The sequence below is a fragment of the Mytilus californianus genome, unplaced genomic scaffold, assembly GCF_021869535.1.
Source record: "Mytilus californianus isolate M0D057914Y unplaced genomic scaffold, xbMytCali1.0.p SCAF_15, whole genome shotgun sequence".
Lineage (NCBI taxonomy): Eukaryota > Metazoa > Mollusca > Bivalvia > Mytilida > Mytilidae > Mytilus > Mytilus californianus.
Genome location: NW_026262637.1, coordinates 8,481,505 through 8,502,236, shown reverse-complemented (window position 1 = coordinate 8,502,236; position 20,732 = coordinate 8,481,505). Strand labels below are relative to the sequence as shown.

The 20,732-nt window shown below is 32.8% G+C and overlaps 1 long non-coding RNA gene across 1 annotated transcript; it reads right to left on the bottom strand.

Moving 5' to 3' along the window:
• Window positions 1-338: 338 nt before the first annotated feature.
• Window positions 339-5,659, bottom strand: LOC127725332 (uncharacterized). Its single transcript, XR_007992929.1, has 2 exons — window positions 5,499-5,659; window positions 339-1,161 (listed from the first exon to the last, which is right to left on the bottom strand). It is a non-coding gene; the product is annotated as an uncharacterized LOC127725332 (long non-coding RNA).
• Between the last annotated feature and the right edge of the window lie 15,073 nt (window positions 5,660-20,732).

Genomic DNA, 20,732 nt, shown 5'->3' with positions numbered 1-20,732 from the left:
TTCTGTTGTTGTCTGTTCTGTGGTCGGGTTGTTGTCTCTTTGACACATTCCCCATTTCCATTCTCAATTTTATTACTATGTCACATTTTATATGCCAGTCTCTCAAGCTAAAGCTGATGTTGTTCTTTTTGGTTGCTGTCTGTCTTTATTTTTAATTTGTGTATTTAATGTAGCATAACTCAGGTAATTATATGTATAAATGCACATGATAAGAGTTTTACTCATTGTTGAAAGCTGTACAGTGACCTATGACTAATTGTGATGAAGGACCCAATAACTTTCATAAAAATCTGAAATCGATCTGACCTACTTACTCATGAAATTGTAAATACAGTGCATAAAAAGAAATATTTAATCAAATTAATGTTTTGATACACAAGCTTGACAAAAAATTAATGGATGAAGTTACTGTTCAAATGTTGATACTGCTGTTCTTATGTAAATTTACAGATATCTATAACTTTTAGCCCTTTTATGTTGGTCTTCTGTTTGTAATTAATTGCACATGTAATTTTTCCACTATACATATACAATGTATATGTGTACAAATTCTTTTTTGATCAAATTGTACTTGTTTAGATTAATCTCTGTGTTGAAAGTTAGAACTGTTCACTTTAGATCAACCTGTACTGCTGTAGAACGATCACTACGAGGCTGCTACAAGATGTTGAATTACTTTATAGATTGAATGAAGTTTTTGCTTTACACACGTTTCCATCTGTAGGTTCCATTAATTTTAAAATTAAACAGTCAATTAGCCATATCTTTCACTTTCTACATTCTATTAATGGAGGGTTTTCTTTCTCTCCAGAAAAACAGGCAAGAAATGGTGGGTGTCAATAACTGGTTCCTCCTTTAACCTTTAAGCTGAATCTTACTAGATTTTTTTTAACCATTTTTAACATGCTGTTTGACATCACCATGATCACACTGTGGAATATCTGGTTGGAAAGTTAACTTTATTCCATTTCAAAAAGTTATATTGCCCTGAACACATTGTTTTCCATGTTTTCTGGATGACAATAGATATATGTGTTGAAAAAGACGTATTTTGACACAAAGCTTGTGGATTACCAACTGTTCATACATTCTGCAGTCACAGACACTTATTGCAATGTACGTGTTAGGCTTATCTTTGTTCTCATCATTGTCATCTTGAACCTGTAATAATAAAAAAGAAACAATTTACAATTGTGTACACACAAAAAAAAGAACCCATCCAGTAAGCAGTATTACAGATACAAATATTTTTCATATATAAACATTTATGATTTATATTGTATTCCAAGTATACATGCAATAATTCTGTGAAACAAGAGGCTCTCAAGAGCCTGAATCGCTCACCTGTATTTCAGAGGAGAAGATTTTTAAATGTTAGCAAACTTGATGAACAAATTGTGTAAAATTGTCTTTAAAGGGCAATAACTCCTTAAGGGGTCAATTGACAATTATGGTCATTTTAACTTTTTTGTAGATCTTACTTTGCTGAAGATTATTGCTGCTTACAGTTTATATATATCTATAATAATATTCAAAATAATAACAAAAAAACTGCAAAATTTTGTTAAAACTACCAAATCGGTGGCAGCAACCCAACAATGGGTTGTTCGATTCGTCTGAAAATTTCAGAGCTGAAAGATCTTGACCAATTGAACAATTTTACCCCACGTCAGATTTGCTCTAAAAGCTTTAGTTTTTGAGATACAAGCCAAAAACTGCATTTGACCCCTATGTTCTATTTTTAGCCATGGCGGCCATGTTTGTAGATGGATCAAAACTTGGGATACAATTTATAAACAAGATACCCTAAGGAACATTTGGTTCAAGTTTGAAGGTATTTGGCCCAGTAGTTTCAGAGGAGAAGATTTTTGAAATAGTTTACGACGACAGACCACGGACGCCAATTGATGGCATAGGCTCACATGGGGCCCGAAGGGCCCCGGTGAGCTGAAAATGGTGTGTTAAAAACTGAACACTATCCACCTAACATTTTTGTAAAACAGTCCCTAACATTCAATATAACAAGTTTTTGCAAAAAAAAAATTGTTAATTTAATTTTCTTCAGGCCAAAACAAATTTAAACTAATGCTTGTTTCCAGCCTCCAAGTTGAAAAAAAAAGGTTTTAGGTAGATAATTCGCCTTTTCCGAATCTATATATAGGACCAGTGGCGGATCCAGAACTTTACATTAGGGGGGGGGGGGGGGGGGGCTGCTGACTGACCTAAGGGGGGGTCCACTCCAGTCATGATTCTCTATATAATCAACCAAATTTTTCCAACAAAAGGGGGGCCCCTATACCAAATTAGCATTAAAAGCCATACAGCAACCCAGCGTTCGCGATCCCGAGGGTCTTCAGCATCATGTGATACTTTATTTCTTGAACGTGATGCTATCTCAGTGGCGGATCCAGAAATTTTCATAAGTTGGGGCCCACTGCACAGACTGCCTAAGAAGGGGCCTGCTCAAGTTATGCTTCAGTGATTTCCTATATATATAAACAACCAAATTTTCCCCAGAAAAGGTGCGCCCAGGACCCCCCATTGAATCCGCCTCTGTATCTGAATTAGTTTTTGTATAGATAATGTTTAATATCAATGTGATGCTATAATTTTTATAATAATAATTCTATATTGTCATATATATAAGTGACATAAAACAAAAACCTTAACAAGATGATATTTCTAATTTCCCAGTTTACCAAGATGCTAAATAAAGTGTCTGGGGAGAACACTGTGACCTATAGATGTTAACTTCTACTTCATTTGGATCTGTTCATGCTGTGAATTGTTGGCAATCATAATATGTTTTCCAGTTTTGATATTACTTATTCTATATTATTATGTAAGAGAGGAAAGCTAGATACAAATGTAAATCTTTTTTATTTGATACTTGTCTGATTCCGTGGGTGACATTTGTTTTTCAATATTTTTCGAAGACACCTCCATGTGACATACATGACATCAATTTAGCCTTAGGCTGAATAATTATAATATTTATTTTCCCTTTTGATACATGTAACATATTTCATACAGACTGTTATATAATTAAACAGAATGAAACAAAAATGAACTTTATTCTGGTAGTACAACATGTCGAACAGAAAGAACTTCAGTAGCTGTCTCATGATGTATGATTATGTACACAAACAATGAACAATGTACACCCTACCCTACATCTCCTTTTATTCATATACATATTAAAGAACTACAACATGTACAGATGTACAAAGTAGCATACAGAATAAAATAAGGGTATATACATTTGTATATATAAGATTTACATTTGGGCACAGGACCAACAGCCCAGGTTTTTAAAAAACTTCTTTTAGGTCTCTCAGAATTTCTATTTAGTAAGTACTACATTTTTTTTGTACACGACAGACGAATAGGTATACGTACTATGCAGAATTTTCTTTAGAAAATAAGAATCTGGCCTGCGGTAGCCAAAGAATAAAAAATCAATCAGCATACAGTTACACTTAATTTTAAGTCTTTCAAGTCTTTAAGTGAATAAAAATCTAGAATTTTTGTTGTTTTGGCATGTCTAAAAACTGACCTTGCATGATGCAGCTTTGAAATTGAGGGAAAGTGTGGTTTGAACATGTACATAGATAACTTCAAAACATCTGGCAGTGTCTTGCCTACACACTGTCTGCGAAGTTATAAACTCTGTGATAATAAAGGTGCTCAATAGAGTTTATATTGATAATATTGAGGTAGGGTCTATGTAGAAAATTCAGTCTAGTGTGTTCTTCTTCTACAGTTGCCTTCAGATTCATTTTAGACCAGTCAACTTGTTAGGGGACGACCATTTGATATTCTGGGGGGGGCCAGGAGGATTTGTTTTGGATCGGTTATTTATTTTTGTAAACTAAGAGGACAGATTATCTATTTTCTGCACTATTGAAGCAAGATTTTTCATTTTCATTAAAGCAAGGGACTGATTATTTATTTTCACAACTATATTTATAATATTCAAAAACATACAATTTTTAAATTATTTGTTTATTATAAATAATACATGTATAGTCAAGTCATTATGTACCATTTAATCAGAATTAATTATTATCCTCTGCAGAAATGAATCTTCTATATTCCCCAATGCATGTACATGTATTGCATACATACACAGTATTAAAGTTTGGTTGTAACTAAGGCTCTTTTAACAAAATATTGGCAAACATGTTTTGCCGAGCAGAGCGAGGCAAAATTTTTTTTGAAGGGTTTTTGAACCGCTGAAGGCCCAAGAAGCTATAGAACAAATGATGCAAAATCATGCTTTCTGGGTGTTCCCCAGACCCTTTCTTAAACTGAAAATGCAAGTTCTGTTTTAATAATTTTTTGACAATATTTTAGTCTCAAAGCAAAATCACGTTATAGATTCAGTGTAAGACTTAAGTTTCTAGGGACAACATCAAAAGACAAATATGCATGATAAAGCAAAAATGTAATTCACATAGTTAAGTCTGTGGCTGCTGTGTTTTTTTTAAACTCATGATCAAGTTAATAATAAAATTACTAAATTACAAAATGAATGCAACACTAACAGAATACAGAAGGGCAATCAATGAACAAAAGACAAATAAAAAAAATCAGGGGCTACGTCTGAGGGAGAACAGAACTTGCTTCTTGCAAGGCACTCACGGTGAACACAATTTGATATGGAGACGAGCGTTTGGTTTTGAAATTTCCTACATGAGGCATTTGTCTCAATGTAGTTACGGCCCTGATTTAATAAAAGTGAGGTAAGTGTTCCTGAGACAATTAACCTCAAGTTATATGAAACCAATTTTCTGACATTTCAAGTATATTTAAATAATATTTATACTTTTATTATTAAAAGATATGGGAAGTGTTTCCCGATTTTTTTTTTGGAAAAAAGATGAATTTATGAAGAATCTGGTGCCATCTCATACTTTCGATTAGACCTGCTGAGTTATTTATTTTCAATACATTGCAAATCAAGTAATTTATTTTCAAACTACCACAGAACAAACCATTTATTTTTGTGATTATCAAGGCTGAGTTATTTATTTTCAAAATCCTCCTGGCCCCCCCCAGAATATCAAATGGTCGTCCCCTTATCAGAGTTGCCAATCTCATGTTCTGATATAACTCGCTCTCAAAAGAAATAATATCCATGATTCATGAATTCAAACAGATTGAATGTCAACTGGCCAACCATGGAATAGGCTAGAGCACATTAATTTGTTTTTATATCAAAAAGTGTAACTATAGCATAACAAATTTCCAGGACAACTCATGGGTATTCTAAAACTTCATCTAAATTGCACATAAACACTGTGGACCATCAATGGACTTGCATTTAAGATAGTTCAGGCATAGTATACTATACAAATCCTTGGTTCAGGGATAATTTCTAAATTCTACTGAACAGATGGAAAAAAGGGGGAGAAGATGCAACTTCAAGGGTAGATTTTTGTCAAAATGAAGATAGTCGGCTACAGAAAACAGCAAAAAGACGACCGAATACTTACTCATAGTCAAGTTATGTCGTACGATTCTGCTTGTATGCTGAAATCCTTGGGTACATGAGCCATTCTTCGCCTCATGCAACAAAAACAATCCGTCCGTTCAAAACATGTGGATTTCAAGCTTCCTGTTGAATCGGTTTTCCAAATAAGGAAAATAAGCCACGCCTCCGTTGCGAGATCGACAAGAAAATTTTCATACAATACAAGTTATGGCTTGTAAAATAATGTGATATATGGTTTTTAATTACAACAAATTATCATTATTTATCTAATTCTGCATAGTTTATCAATAAAAAGAACAAAATACGAGAGCGATTGATGACCAGAGATATGAAGCGGACAGTGTCGTCACTATGGAGACGCAACGTTGATCATTAATATTCATGAGCATCACAAGAGTTATTTGCCCCTGAAAAAATTGCCTTAACATACCCGCGTATCCGTAAATGTTCTCCAGTACTGGGATGACCTTCCAATTCAGTTCGAGAACGTGTAAGAAAGGGAAAAGGTACAAGTGAGTAGATTTTCACCTGGACGGACGTGTTTATGATGTCTTGTAATATGGTGAAATGACTTCACGTGAATCATGCCAAGAACATACTCTACCTCTACCCGATGATGTTACATCGGTACTAGCTGTGGTGGGAAGTACAACCGCCGACTGGACTTTAACCAGAAGGAATGGACAGTACACTCTAACAGTTAGATGGCCGCCATTAGGAAAGGTTACCACTCAAAGAGAGACGACAAAGAAAAAGAAATCATCGAAAGCACGGACAGAGAGAAATACTCGCCGCCTCAAAGCTTTTATCCAGAAGAAGAAGTCCGATGCGGATGAAACTTCATCAAACCCAGAGGAGATAGGCACACCCGCTCCAACCGACATGGGAGACGTGGAAGTACAGGAATTACCGGAAACCACATCAACCGAATGCAGAGATCTACCTCCATCAGTTGAAGCTGTACAAGATTTACAAGAAGATCCCGCCTGCACTAAAGGTGCCGAGGGTCGACCACCACCCAGCACGACAGGAAAGGAAAGGGTACAGCAAGAAAGCCATGAGGTAGAAAAGATAGTTTTCGACCATCCACAGAGAACTTACATACTGAAGTTGAAGAGAAAAGACATGTATGTCCTGGTGTTTTCAGACACATTACAGGCATACAAAGACGTCAAAAAGAAAAAAAATCCTGAATTTTACGCCGAAATCAGTAAAAACTTCAATACCTGGCCAGACATTAGAGACAAAAAGAACTTTCTCTTTAGCGAAAGTAGAATAGATGACATGCAAGAACTATGCCAGAAATACAACTTGGTGTTATAAAATAAAGGGCGAGATAAGCCCCACCCACAAATTACCTTTAAAAAAAAAAAAAAAAAAAAAAAAAAAAGAAAGGGAAAAGGTAACGATGATACGATGTTATAAAATTCTTACAAGTTCTTATAAGGTTAAAGGTGAATAATCCTCCTAGACTGGAACACATAAACAGATAAAGAATATAATCAAACAAACTATATAAATTGAGGAACTGCGTAACAGAATAAAAATGAAGACTGTCATATGGGTATGCATATGGTTTAAACCAGTTTATTTGTTTGTTTTTGTAATGGCGGAAATGACGGAAGGGTTTTATATTCTGTGAATTAAGTAACTGGTATTGAATCGGTTAAACTTTTTGATATGCTTGGAAACATTTAAATTGTATTTTGTGCCCGTTCGATACATTTCATGTGAAACAAAGCATTTATTTGGTCAACCCTTTTATTATAGTGAACAGTAATCTTTGTACATGAAAAGCATGAGGTGCACAAATGTTAATGTTTTGAATCAGGTGCATCAATTTTACGGTTGCCACATTTTGAGCTAGATCTGGTTACCCTTTCAAAGCGTCTGAGAATACCTTCGAATTTTAAAAGGGTTCATGTTGTGCAGTCTTTAGTTTTCTGTTTTGTGATTTTTGTGTACTTTTCTTAATGTTTACGTCGTTTTTCGGTTTATGCCATGTCCTTTTCCGTTAGTTTTTGACTTAAGAGTATGAATGTTCCTTTTGGTATCTTTAATCCATCTTTAATAATAAGTATTTGTTCATTCAAATTTCAATTTATAAATAACTGTTCCTCAATCTTATAACACAGTATTTTTATCCGTCAAATATTAATGGGCTTGCGCCTCTAAACTTAATGAAAGAATCATTATTATAATACTCGCACGAATACTGTTTTTTTTCTATTTTGACATAATCCACTCTCGATACATTTAAATGGTCGAATATATAATTTATAAATAGAATTTTAAAATTCGTATCTAAATCAATACTGTGAGTTATTAAATTTGAACAAGGGATAAGTAAAAAACTGTTAGAAATGACACCCCTTACCGAAAAATAAGCCCTGTGGCAAACATTTGCCGCAAGTTTGCAGCAAACATTGCCGCAAGCTTGCGGCAAACATTTGCTGCAAACTTGCCGCAACCATTTTACCATGCAAATGAAGGTTGCGGCAAGCTTGCTGCAAACAAAATTATGCAAATTAGATTTGCGGCAAGCTTGCGGCAATTGTTTGCTGCAAGCTTGCGGCAATTGTTTGCTGCAAGCTTGCGGCAAATGTTTGTTGCAAACTTGCGGCAAACTTGCAGGAGCTACACATATATTAATGTCATGTGTGTAGACACATTCAATTTAGCTCTTTCAAATTACACAGCAACATTTTTAAAAGAATTCCTGCCTGTATACAAACAGTCATTGAAAGAATTCTTGCAAACAAAGGGGACAGGGGTAATTCTCAAATGACATCATATACCTGTAATTAAGAAATGAAAAAAGAATAAATCTTAAGTGTGTATCGGGTATAAAGCTAGGTAATAATTGCATTACAAAATTGAACTTAATTTTAATAAACATGGTACAGTACATCAATTACAAAATTCAAACTTATAATACATGTAGCTAAAGATTTTCAAACACACACATATATATATAGTTGCTTACTTAATTATGTATGATGTGACATTAATTATTTTATCTAAACATGCTGTTCTATGAATTATTTGTACTTACAAAATTACATATTGATATAAATCCTTTATCATTGAACCAAAATGCCTCCTTGATCTCTTATATGTGAAATGCATTTTCCAAACACAATCAACATGACCTAGTCACAATTTCAAATTGTTAGCTTCCAGGAATTAAGTGCCAACTAGGCATGCCCAGTCAATATTGTGTAGTTCTTGCAATGTTCTGGCAAACATATAGAATGGTCAAAGTTTTCTGCAATCTTGCGGCAAACATTCTTAATTATCCTAACTTTCTGGCAATCTTACGGCAAACATTGATGTTTCTGCAAACTTGCCGCAAGCTTGCAGCAAAAAGCTGCAATGTTTGCCGGAAGTTTGCAGCTAGCGGCAAACATCTGCAAACACAATTTTCTGTGTTCCTGCAAACTTTTTGTTTGCCGCAAGCTTGCGGCAAGTCTGCTGCAAGTTTGCGGCAAACAATTCAGTTTCATAAGGGACAATAATATTTCTTTATATATAGACCTTACGTATAGTGTGTACACATGTCTAATACGCTAGAGTTATTAAGCAAAAAAGAAAGTAAACTTACGTTGCCATCTTTACTGTGACTAACAGGTTGCCACAGGAAGTTTAATCAATTGTTAAGTTTTATCTGTCGCATCAATATACGGCAGCCGGCACGGGCACAGAACCGTACAAATGCAGCACCGGAATACGTCTCCAGAACCATTCAAAAGTCATGCGCAACACTTGTTAGCTAATTACCGACTAACAATTGTGACCTGAATGTACACCAATAATCACGACATATATATTGATCTAATCAGAGACATATATTATATCCGAGACTACTATAACACAGTAGTCTTAGATTATATACACTTTTAGTTTGTATATATGTCTCTGATTTAATGATAAAATATAGAGCTTTAAAGACTTCATTAATTGCATGTTGGCCGGTGTTTTGGGTTCAGTATGTAAAATTTAATGTTTTGAGATGCGTCCTTAATTAGATAACTTTATATTTTATTATCTTTGTCAGTTATATATTAGAAACATCTGTTATATACACTTCATGATGTATTGGTCCCAAGAGACATATTTTAATTTGATTTTATGTGCTAGATAGTGTATCCTACAATAAAATATGAATATTATACAATTGGTTTAATTCTTAATCTTTGGTTTATTTTCTTTCTAAATATTTTTGTCCGAATTTACACGTACAATTTTTCTTCTATACACTTGTTTTCTTAAATATGGAATATGGAGTCTGTAAGATAAACAAATTAAAACATTTATGTCACATTATACAGCTCATGATGTATTGGTCCCAAGAGACATATTTTAATTTGATTTTATGTGCTAGACAGTGTATCCTACAATAAAATATGAATATTATACAATTGGTTTAATTCTTAATTTTTGGTTTATTTTCTTTCTAAATATGTTTGTCCAAATTTACACTTACAATTTTTCTTCTATACACTTGTTTTCCTAAATATGGAATATGGAGTCTGTAAGATAAACAAATTAAAACATTTATGTCACATTATACAGCTGTTATAAGGGAAAACAGTTGCTTCTCGATAAATTTGTGCGTCTATCCATTTTTGCTTAATTTTAGGAAATGGATTTTAAGGCAATCAAAGACCAGTATATTTAACAATTAAAATATTTTTTCATTAACTCATTACATGACATGAAAAATTAGTATGTGAAAACTGACAATAAAGAGCATCGCAACCGCTGAATTTTCACTTCAAAAATAAGTAAAAAAAAATGGTTGGTTATAAGGAGGTAACAATTTATAATAATCAAGATTGGGTTTGACTTATATTATTAGGGAGCCACCATTTGATTTTTAAGGGGGGGGGGGGGCAGGACAAGAGTATTGAGTAAAAAAAAAGGCAGGATGAGCAACTTGGCAAAAAAAAAAAAAGACAGGATGTCAATTTATGTAAAAAATGTCAGGATAAAATAATAAAAAAAGGCAGGATCGAATAGAGTGAAAAATAAAAAGGCAGGACAGAGATTACAACTAAAAAAAATGCAGGACACAATTTTTCATCCATTGGTTCTGAGGAGGTACCGACAAAAAAATAGTTAAAAAATTTGGTTCTGACATGGTATTGTTTTATTTTACTGTAAGTAAAGGTTGGTTCTGATGAGGTACCAACATAAAGTTTACATAAAAAATTTAGTTCTTACCAGGTATTGTTGTTTTTACTGTAAAAAAACGGTTGGTTCTGAAGAAGTGCCGACATAAAGTTTAATGAGAAAATTTAGTTCTGAACAAGTATTGTTGTTTTGTTCTGAGGAGGTACCGAATTTCGGTTTTCTTTAGAAATTTGGATCTGGTAAGGTATTGTTGTTTTCATTGTAAATAAGGGTTGATTCTGAGGAGGTACCGACATTCAGTTTACTTTGAAAATTTTGTTCTAAGAAGGGATTGTGGTTTCAACTGTATATAATGGCTGGTTCTGAGAATGTACAGCCATAAAAGTTACATTTAAAATTGGTTCTGACAAGGTATTAATGTTTTTTAATTGTAAAAAAAAAAAGGTTCTGAGGAGGTACCGACATTTAAATTACTTAGACAAAATTTAGTTCTGACCAGGTATTGTTATTTTTACTGTAAATAAAGGTTGGTTCTGAGGAGGTACCGACATAAAGTTTACCGAGAAAATTTGGTTCTGACAAGGTATTGTTGTTTTACTGTAAATAACGGTTGGTTCTGGGGAGGTTTCGACATTCAGTTTACTCAGAAAATTTAGTTCTAACCAGGTATGGATGTTTTTACTTTAAATAAAGGTTGGTTCTGAGGAGGTACCGACATAAAGTTTAGATATAAAATTTGGTTCTGACAAGGTATTAATTGTTGTTTTACTGTAAATAACGGTTGGTTCTGAGGTGGAACCGAGATGAAGTTTACTTAAAAATTTTCTTCTCAGAAGGGATTGTTGTTTCAACTGTATTTAACGGCTGGTTCTGAGAATGAACAGTTACAAAAGTTACATTTAAAATCTGGTTCTGACAAGGTATTAATGTTTTTCCTGTAAAAAAAAAAAGGTTCTGAGGAGGTACCGACATTCACTTTACTGAGAAAATTTGGTTCTGATAACGTATTGAAGTTTTTACTTTAAATAAAGGTTGGTTCTGAGGTGGTACCGATATTCAGTTTTCTTAGAAAATTTAGTTCTGACAAGGCATGGTTGTTTTATTGTAAATAAAGGTTGGTTCTGGGGAGGTACCGACATAAAATTTACTTAGAAAATTTAGTTCTGACAAGGTATTGTTGTTTTTATTGTAAATAACGGATGGTTCTCTGGAGGCACCGACATAAAAATTACTTTAAAAATTTGGTTCTGACAAGGTATTGTTGTTTTTACTGTAAATGAAGTTGGTTCTGAGGAGGTACCAACATAAAGTTTACTTAGAAAATTTAGTTCTGACAAGGTATTGTAATTTTTACTGTAAATAACGGATGGTTCTGAGGAGGTACCGACATTTAGATTACTTTGAAAAAAATTAGTTCTGACCAGGTATTGTTATTTTTATTGTAAATAAAGGTTGGTTCTGGGGAGGTACCAACATAAAATTTACTTAGAAAATTTAGTTCTGACAAGGTTTTGTTGTTTTAATTGTAAATAACGGATGGTTCTCTGGAGGCACCGACATAAAAATTACTTTAAAAATTTGGTTCTGAAAAGGTATTGTTGTTTTTTACTGTAAATGAAGTCGGTTCTGAGGAGGTACCAACATAAAGTTTACTTAGAAAATTTAGTTCTGACAAGGTATTGTTGTTTTTACTGTAAATAACGGATGGTTCTGAGAAGGTACCGACATTTAAATTACTTTGAAATAATTCAGTTCTGACCAGGTATTGTTATTTTTACTATAAATAAAGGTTGGTTCTGAGGAGGTACCGACATAAAGTTTACCGAGAAAATTTGGTTCTGACAAGGTATTATTGTTTTACTGTAAATAACGGTTGGTTCTGAGGAGGAACCGACATTCGGTTTACCCAGAAAATTTAGTTCTAACCAGGTATGGATGTTTTTACTTTAAATAAAGAATGGTTCTGAGGAGGTGCCGACATAAAGTTCACCGAGAAAATTTGGTTCTGACAAGGTATAAATGTTTTTACTGTAAAAAAAAGTTTGTTCTGAGGAGGTACCGACATTCACTTTACTAATAAAATTTGGTTCTGATAAGGTATTGAAGTTTTAACTGTAAATAAAGGTTGGTTCTGAGGAGGTACCGACATTCAGTTTACTTAAAAAATTTAGTTCTGACAAAGAATGGTTGTTTTAACTGTAAATAAAGGTTGGTTCTGGGGAGGTAGCAACATAAAATTTACTTAGAAAATTTAGTTCTGACAAGGTATTGTTGTTTTAATTGTAAATAACGGATGGTTCTCTGGAGGTACCGACATAAAAATTACTTAAAAAATCGGTTCTGACAAGGTATTGTTGTTTTTTACGATAAATGAAGTTGGTTCTGAGGAGGTACCAACATAAAGTTTACTTAAAAAATTTAGTTCTGACAAGGAATTGTTGTTTTTACTGTAAATAACGGATGGTTCTGAGGAGGTACCGACATAAAGTTTAAGAGAAAATTTGGTTCTGACAAGGTATAAATGTTTTTACTGTAAAAAAAGTTTGTTCTGAGGAGGTACCGACATTCACTTTACTGATAAAATTTGGTTCTGATAAGGTATTGAAGTTTTTACTGTAAATAAAGGTTGGTTCTGAGGTTGACCGACATTCAGTTTACTTAGAAAATTTAGTTCTGACAAAGCATGGTTGTTTTATTGTAAATAAAGGTTGGTTCTGGGGAGGTAGCAACATAAAATTTACTTAGAAAATTTAGTTCTGACAAGGTATTGTTGTTTTTATTGTAAATAACGGAGCGTTCTCTGGAGATAACCGACATAAAAATTACTTAAAAATTTGGTTCTGACAAGGTATTGTTGTTTTTACTGTAAATGAAGTTGGTTCTGAGGAGGTACCAACATAAAGTTTACTTAGAAAATTTAGTTCTGACAAAGCATGGTTGTTTTATTGTAAATAAAGGTTGGTTCTGGGGAGGTAGCAACATAAGATTTACTTAGAAAATTTAGTTCTGACAAGGTATTGTTGTTTTTATTGTAAATAACGGATGGTTCTCTGGAGATAACCGACATAAAAATTACTTAAAAATTTGGTTCTGACAAGGTATTGTTGTTTTTACTGTAAATAACGGATGGTTCTGAGGAGGTACCGACATTTAAATTACTTAGAAAAAATTTAGTTAAGACCAGGTATTGCTATTTTTACTGTAAATACAGTTTGGTTCTGAGGAGGTACCGACATAGTTTACCGAGAAAATTTGGTTCTGACTAGGTATTGTTGTTTTACTGTAAATAACGTTGGTTCTGAGGAGGTACCGACATTCAGTTTACTCAGAAAATTTAGTTCAAACCAGGTATGGTTGTTTTTACTTTAAATAAAGGTTGGTTCTGAGGAGGTACCGACATAAAGTTTAGATATAAAATTTGATTCTGACAAGGTATTAATTGTGGTGTTTACTGAAAATAACGGTTGGTTCTGAGGAGATACCAACATAAAGTTTACTTAGAAAATTTAGTTCTGACAAGGTATTGTTGTTTTTACTGTAAATAACGGATGGTTCTGAGGAGGTACCGACATTTAAATTACTTAGAAAAAAATTAGTTCCGACCAGGTATTGCTATTTTTACTCTAAATAACGGATGGTTCTGAGGAGGGACCGACATTTAAATTACTTAGAAAAAATTTAGTTCTGGCCAGGCATTGTTAATTTTACTGTAAATAAAGGTTGGTTCTGAGGAGGTACCGACATAAAGTTTAGATATAAAATATGGTTCTGACAAGGTATTAATTGTTGTTTTACTGTAAATAACGGTTGGTTCTGAGGAGGTACCGAAATGAAGTTTACCCATAAAATTTAGTTCTAACCAGGTATGGTTGTTTTTACTTTAAATAAAGGTTGGTTCTGAGGAGGTACCGACATAAAGTTAAGATATAAAATTTGTTTCTGACAAGGTATTAATTGTGGTGTTTACTGTAAATAACGGTTGGTTCTGATGAAGTACCAACATAAAGTTTACTTAGAAAATTTAGTTCTGACAAGGTATTGTTGTTTTTACTGTAAATAACGGATGGTTCTGAGGAGGTACCGACATTTAAATTACTTAGAAAAAAATTAGTTCTGACCAGGTATTGTTATTTTTACTCTAAATAACGGATGGTTCTGAGGAGGTACCGACATTTAAATTACTTAGAAAAAATTTAGTTCTGGCCAGGTATTGTTATTTTTACTGTAAATAAAGGTTGGTTTTGAGGAGGTACCGACATAAAGTTTAGATATAAAATTTGGTTCTGACAAGGTATTAATTGTTGTTTTACTGTAAATAACGGTTGGTTTTGAGGAGGTACCGAAATGAAGTTTACTTTTAAATTTTCTTCTCAGAAGGGATTGTTGTTTCAACTGTATTTTACGGCTGGTTCTGAGAATGAACAGTTACAAAAGTTACATTTAAAATTTGGTTCTGATAAGGTATTAATGTTTTAACTGTAAAAAAAAAGGTTCTGAGGAGGTACCGACATTCACTTTACTGAGAAAATTTGGTTCTGATAAGGTATTGAAGTTTTTACTGTAAATAAAGGTTGGTTCTGAGGAGGTACCGACATTCAGTTTACTAAGAAAATTTAGTTCTGATCAAGGCATGGTTGTTTTTATTGTAAATAAAGGTTGGTTCTGGGGAGGTACCAACATAAAATTTACTTAGAAAATTTAGTTCTGACAAGGTATTGTTGTTTTTATTGTAAATAACGGATGGTTCTCTGGAGGCACCGACATAAACATTACTTAAAAAATTTGGTTCTGACAAGGTATTGTTGTTTTTACTGTAAATGAAGTTGGTTCTGAGGAGGTACCAACATAAAGTTTACTTAGAAAATTTAGTTCTGACAAGGTATTGTTGTTTTTACTGTAAATATCGGATGGTTCTGAGGAGGTACCGACATTTAAATTACTTTGAAAAAATTTAGTTCTGACCAGGTATTGTTATTTTTACTGTAAATAAAGGTTGGTTCTGAGGAGGTACCGACATAAAGTTTACCGAGAAAATTTGGTTCTGACAAGGTATTATTGTTTTACTGTAAATAACGGTTGGTTCTGAGGAGGTACCGACATTCAGTTTACCCATAAAATTTAGTTCTAACCAGGTATGGATGTTTTTATTTTTAAATAAAGGTTGGTTCTGAGGAGGTACCGACATAAATTTTAGATATAAAATTTGGTTCTGACAAGGTATTAATTGTTGTTTTACTGTAAATAACGGTTGGTTCTGAGGAGTTACCGAGATGAAGTTTACTTATAAAATTTGTTCTGAGAAGGGATTGTTCTTTCAACTGTATATAACGGCTGGTTCTGAGAATGTACAGTTATAAAAGTTACATTTAAAATTTGGTTCTGACAAGGTAGTAATGTTTTTACTGTAAATGAAGTTGGTTCTGAGGAGGTACCAACATAAAGTTTACTTGGAAAATTTAGTTCTGACAAGGTATTGTTGTTTTTACTGTAAATAACGGATGGTTCTGAAGAGGTACTGACATTTAAATTACTTTGAAAAAATTTAGTTCTGATCAGGTATTGTTATTTTTACTATAAATAAAGGTTGGTTCTGAGGAGGTACCGACATAAAGTTTACCGAGAAAATTTGGTTCTGACAAGGTATTAATTGTTGTTTTACTGTAAATAACGGTTGGTTCTGAGGTGGTACCGAAATGAAGTTTACTTATAAAGTTTCTTCTCAGAAGGGATTGTTGTTTCAACTGTATTTTACGGCTGGTTCTGAGAATGAACAGTTACAAAAGTTACATTTAAAATTTGATTCTAACAAGGTATTAATGTTTTTACTGTAAAAAAAAGGTTCTGAGGAGGTACCGACATTCACTTTACTGAAAAAATTTGGTTCTGATAAGGTATTGAAGTTTTTACTGTAAATAAAGGTTGGTTCTGAGGAGGTACCGACATTCAGTTTACTGAGAAAAATTTAGTTCTGACAAGACATGGGTGTTTTTATTGTAAATAAAGGTTGGTTCTGGGGAGGTAACAACATAAAATTTACTTAGAAAATTTAGTTCTGACAAGGTACTGTTGTTTTTATTGTAAATAACGGATGGTTCTCTGGAGGCACCGACATAAACATTACTTAAAAAATTTGGTTCTGACAAGGTATTGTTGTTTTTACTGTAAATGAAGTTGGTTCTGAGGAGGTACCAACATAAAGTTTACTTAAAAAATTTAGTTCTGACAAGGTATTGTTGTTTTTACTGTAAATAACGGATGGTTCTGAGGAGGTACCGACATTTAAATTACTTAGAAAAAATTTAGTTCTGAGCAGGTATTGTTAGTTTTACTGTAAATAAAGGTTGGTTCTGAGGAGGTACCGACACTTAGTTTACTTAGAACATTAATTTAGTTCTGATAAGGTATTGTTGTTTTTACTGAAATAAAGGTTGGTTCTGAGGAGGTACCGACACTTAGTTTACTTAGAACATTATTTTTGACAAGGTATTGATGTTTTTACTGTAAATAAAGGTTGGCTCTGAGGAGGTACCGACATAAAGTTTACTTTAAAAAATTTGGTTCTGACAAGGTATTAATGTTTTTACTGTAAATTAAGGTTGGTTCTGATGATTTACCGACACTCAGTTTACTTATGAAATTTAGTTCTGACAAGGTATGGTTGTTTTTATTGTAAATAAAGGTTGGTTCTGGGGAGGTACAAACATAAAATTTGCTTAGAAAATTTAGTTCTGACAAGGTATTGTTGTTTCAACTCTATATACGGCTGGTTCTGAGAATGTACAGTCATAAAAGTTACATTTAAAATTTGGTTCTGACAAGGCATTAGTGATTTTACTGTAAATTAAGGATGGGTCTGCGGATGTACCGATATAAACTTTACCGAGAAAATTTGGTATTGACAAGGTATTGTTGTTTTCCTTGAAAATAAAGGTTGGTTCTGAGGAGGTACCGACATAAAGTTTACTTAGGAAATTTAGTTCTGACAAGGTATGGTTGTTTTTACTATACATAAAGGGTGGTTCTGAGGAGGTACCGACATTTAGTCTACTTAAAAATTTAGTTCTGACAAGATTTGTTTTTTTTTACTGTAAATAAAAATTGTTACTGAGGAGGTACCAACATAAAATTTATTTAGAAAATTTAGTTCTGACCAGGTATTGGTTTTGTTTTTACTGAAAATAACGATTAGTTCTGAGGAGTAACCGACATAAAATCAACGTAATAAATTTGTATCTGACAAGGTATGTTTGTTTTACTGTAAATACAGATTGGTTCTGAGGCAGTACCAACATAAAGTTTACTTATAAAACTTAGTTTTGACCAGGTATTGGTGTTTTTTATGTAAATAAAGGATTATTGTTTTTACTGTAAATTAAGGTTGGTTCTGAGGAGGTACCCACATTCAGTTTACCAAGAAAATTTAGTTCTGGCCAAGTATTGTTGTATTTACTGTAAATAAAGGTTGGTTCTAAGGAGATACAAACATAAAGTTAACTTAGAAAATTTAGTTCTGACCAGATATAATTGTTGTTTTTACTGTAAATAACGGTTGGTTCTGAGGAAGTATCGACATTCAGTTTACTGAAAATTTGGTTCTGGTAAGGTATTGTTGTTTTACTGTAAATAACGGTTGGTTCTGAGGAGGTACCGACACTCAGTTTACTTAGAAAATTTAGTTCGGACAAGGTATTGTTGTTTTTACTGTAAATTAAGGTTGGTTCTGAGGAGGTTCCGACATAAAGTTTACTTACAAAATTTGGTTCTGACAAGGTATTTATGTTTCACTGTAAATTAAGGTTGGTTCTGAGGAGGTACCGACACTTAGTTTACTTAGAAAATTTAGTTCTGACCAGATGTTGTTGTTTTTATTTTGAATAACGGTTGGTTCTGATGAGGTAACGACGTAAAGTTTATTTAAGAAATTTGGTCCTGACAAGGTATGGTTGTTTTTACTGTAAATAATGTCTCATTACATCTTCAAATGTCCAAATTAGAATGCAATTCGAAGGTATACTATCAATAACGTGACAGTCTCTTGTATTAACCTTAAGATTATCTTATATGGGGACAGTTTAAAGTCTGATGAGGACAATATGCAAATATTTCATAAAAGTTTCTTAATATATAAATAAAACAAACGTTTTGGAAGTTGACCTTGTATATGTTTTTATTAGTTATATATATTAATGTCAAATCGAGTGGACTATCCGTAATCGACTATAATCAGACATGTGTGGTGGTTCTAGTGACTATTTAACTGCTTCGTTATTTTTTTTTTTTTTGGGGGGGTATATTCATTAAAATTTATCATATGTTACCTTAAACTGAATATACTGTTGGCTAGTCATATTGTTTGTTAAATAGATGTATTTTGTTCAGGAGACGGATTCATTAAAGTTTTTACAAACTTGTTTCCGAATCCCATATCTGAATTTTATGTAAAATTGTAAGTACGTCATTGTTATAATTTTTCATTAATAAATACTGTTTAAACTAATCTACCAGTTGGGGTACGGTTACTCTGGAGCAATATGAACACAGCCAAAAAATTATAAATCGATAGTGGGTTCGCTTCCGTCAATCCTAATGTGTTAAAATTTAATTAGTATTTACATGATGATCGGTTCTCATAAATTTCTGTGATGATACTAAATAATGACGAACGGACAGACGTACTATGTTATACCAATATATGTATTGACGGGTGTAAAACAAAACTAGAAGAAGAAAAACACTTATCATATAATATAAGGTCCAGTCTTAAAGTTCATTCTACCATTCAATTTCAATCTCCTTCTTATGCGTTTTTAGCACTTTAAGATTCTTTTATAAGCATAATTTATCGAACAGTTTCTTGATAAGTTCACATAAATTTGAGTGGTGATACTAAATGTCGACGAACGGACGGACGTACTATGTTATACCACAATATGTATTTGACGGGTGTAAAAACAAAATCTAGCAGAAGAAAAGCACTTATCTTATAATACTTGGTCTAGTATTGAAGTTCATTCTACCATTCAATTTCAATCTCCTTCATATGCGTTTTCCCCTAGCACTTTAAGATTCCTTTATAAGCATAATTTATCAAACAGTTTCTTGATCAACGGTTAAACCTTTGATCAAGGCATTTTAAATGCTTCCACTTATTTCAGAAGCTTGTAAATCAGTCATAAATTTTACAAGATAGCTTTTTATAACTCGTTGGTTTACTTCAGTTTATTCAAATGTCCTTGTAGTAATTTCTTACTCATTATTATGCCATGACTATGTGTCGAAGAGTAAAATTTCGCGAAGTTTGCCAAATAACACAAAACTTTGCAAAATCATTCAAAATTTTTCGAAATAAGGCAAAAGTTAAAAATAAATCACGCGGCGCTAATATGCGTCCGCACTTTTCCTATATGTTCATCTTCAGTTTGTTTTAAATCTTTTATAGGTATGTGGTAGCTTTCTATACGCTCTATAATTCGTAATGGTATGTATGCCTTGCTCGTTTATCCGTTAGTTCATTATTTTCACACAAGGACTATTTTCTAAATGTCCTCAAATACATACTATAATTCGCTGTATTATAGATTCACATTTATAGATTTTAACAAATTGTTGGCGTATTTTGCAAAAATGTGACCAAATTGTAAATGCCTAAAGATGCACCAAAACAGCAATATTGATAGTTTTGCGTTGTTATTAAAAGATTGGAATATCGTATTTAACCAAGCCCAAAATTATTTGGACGGTAATTCTATATGGTCTTTCAGATGCAAATTTATTAATTTTTTGTTAACGCCATGATATTTTTTTATGCAAAATTTCACAAAAGAAAAAAAAAAAAAAACCAAAAATGTGCAATATTGTCTTCACGAGCAGTATTCATGTAACACAAAAATAATTTCAATAATTATGTATATTTAAGTTTATGAAATAGACTCCTAATATAAATATTTGAATAAGCTTTAACAACTTTCTGATTTTGACACTGTTAGTTACATATACGAGGGAAATTTTCCCCACACCTTTATAAACCAGACTCAAGTTATAATGACATTTGTGTGTACTATATAGGTTTGTGTGTGTGTGTCTTTTTAATAAAATTGAC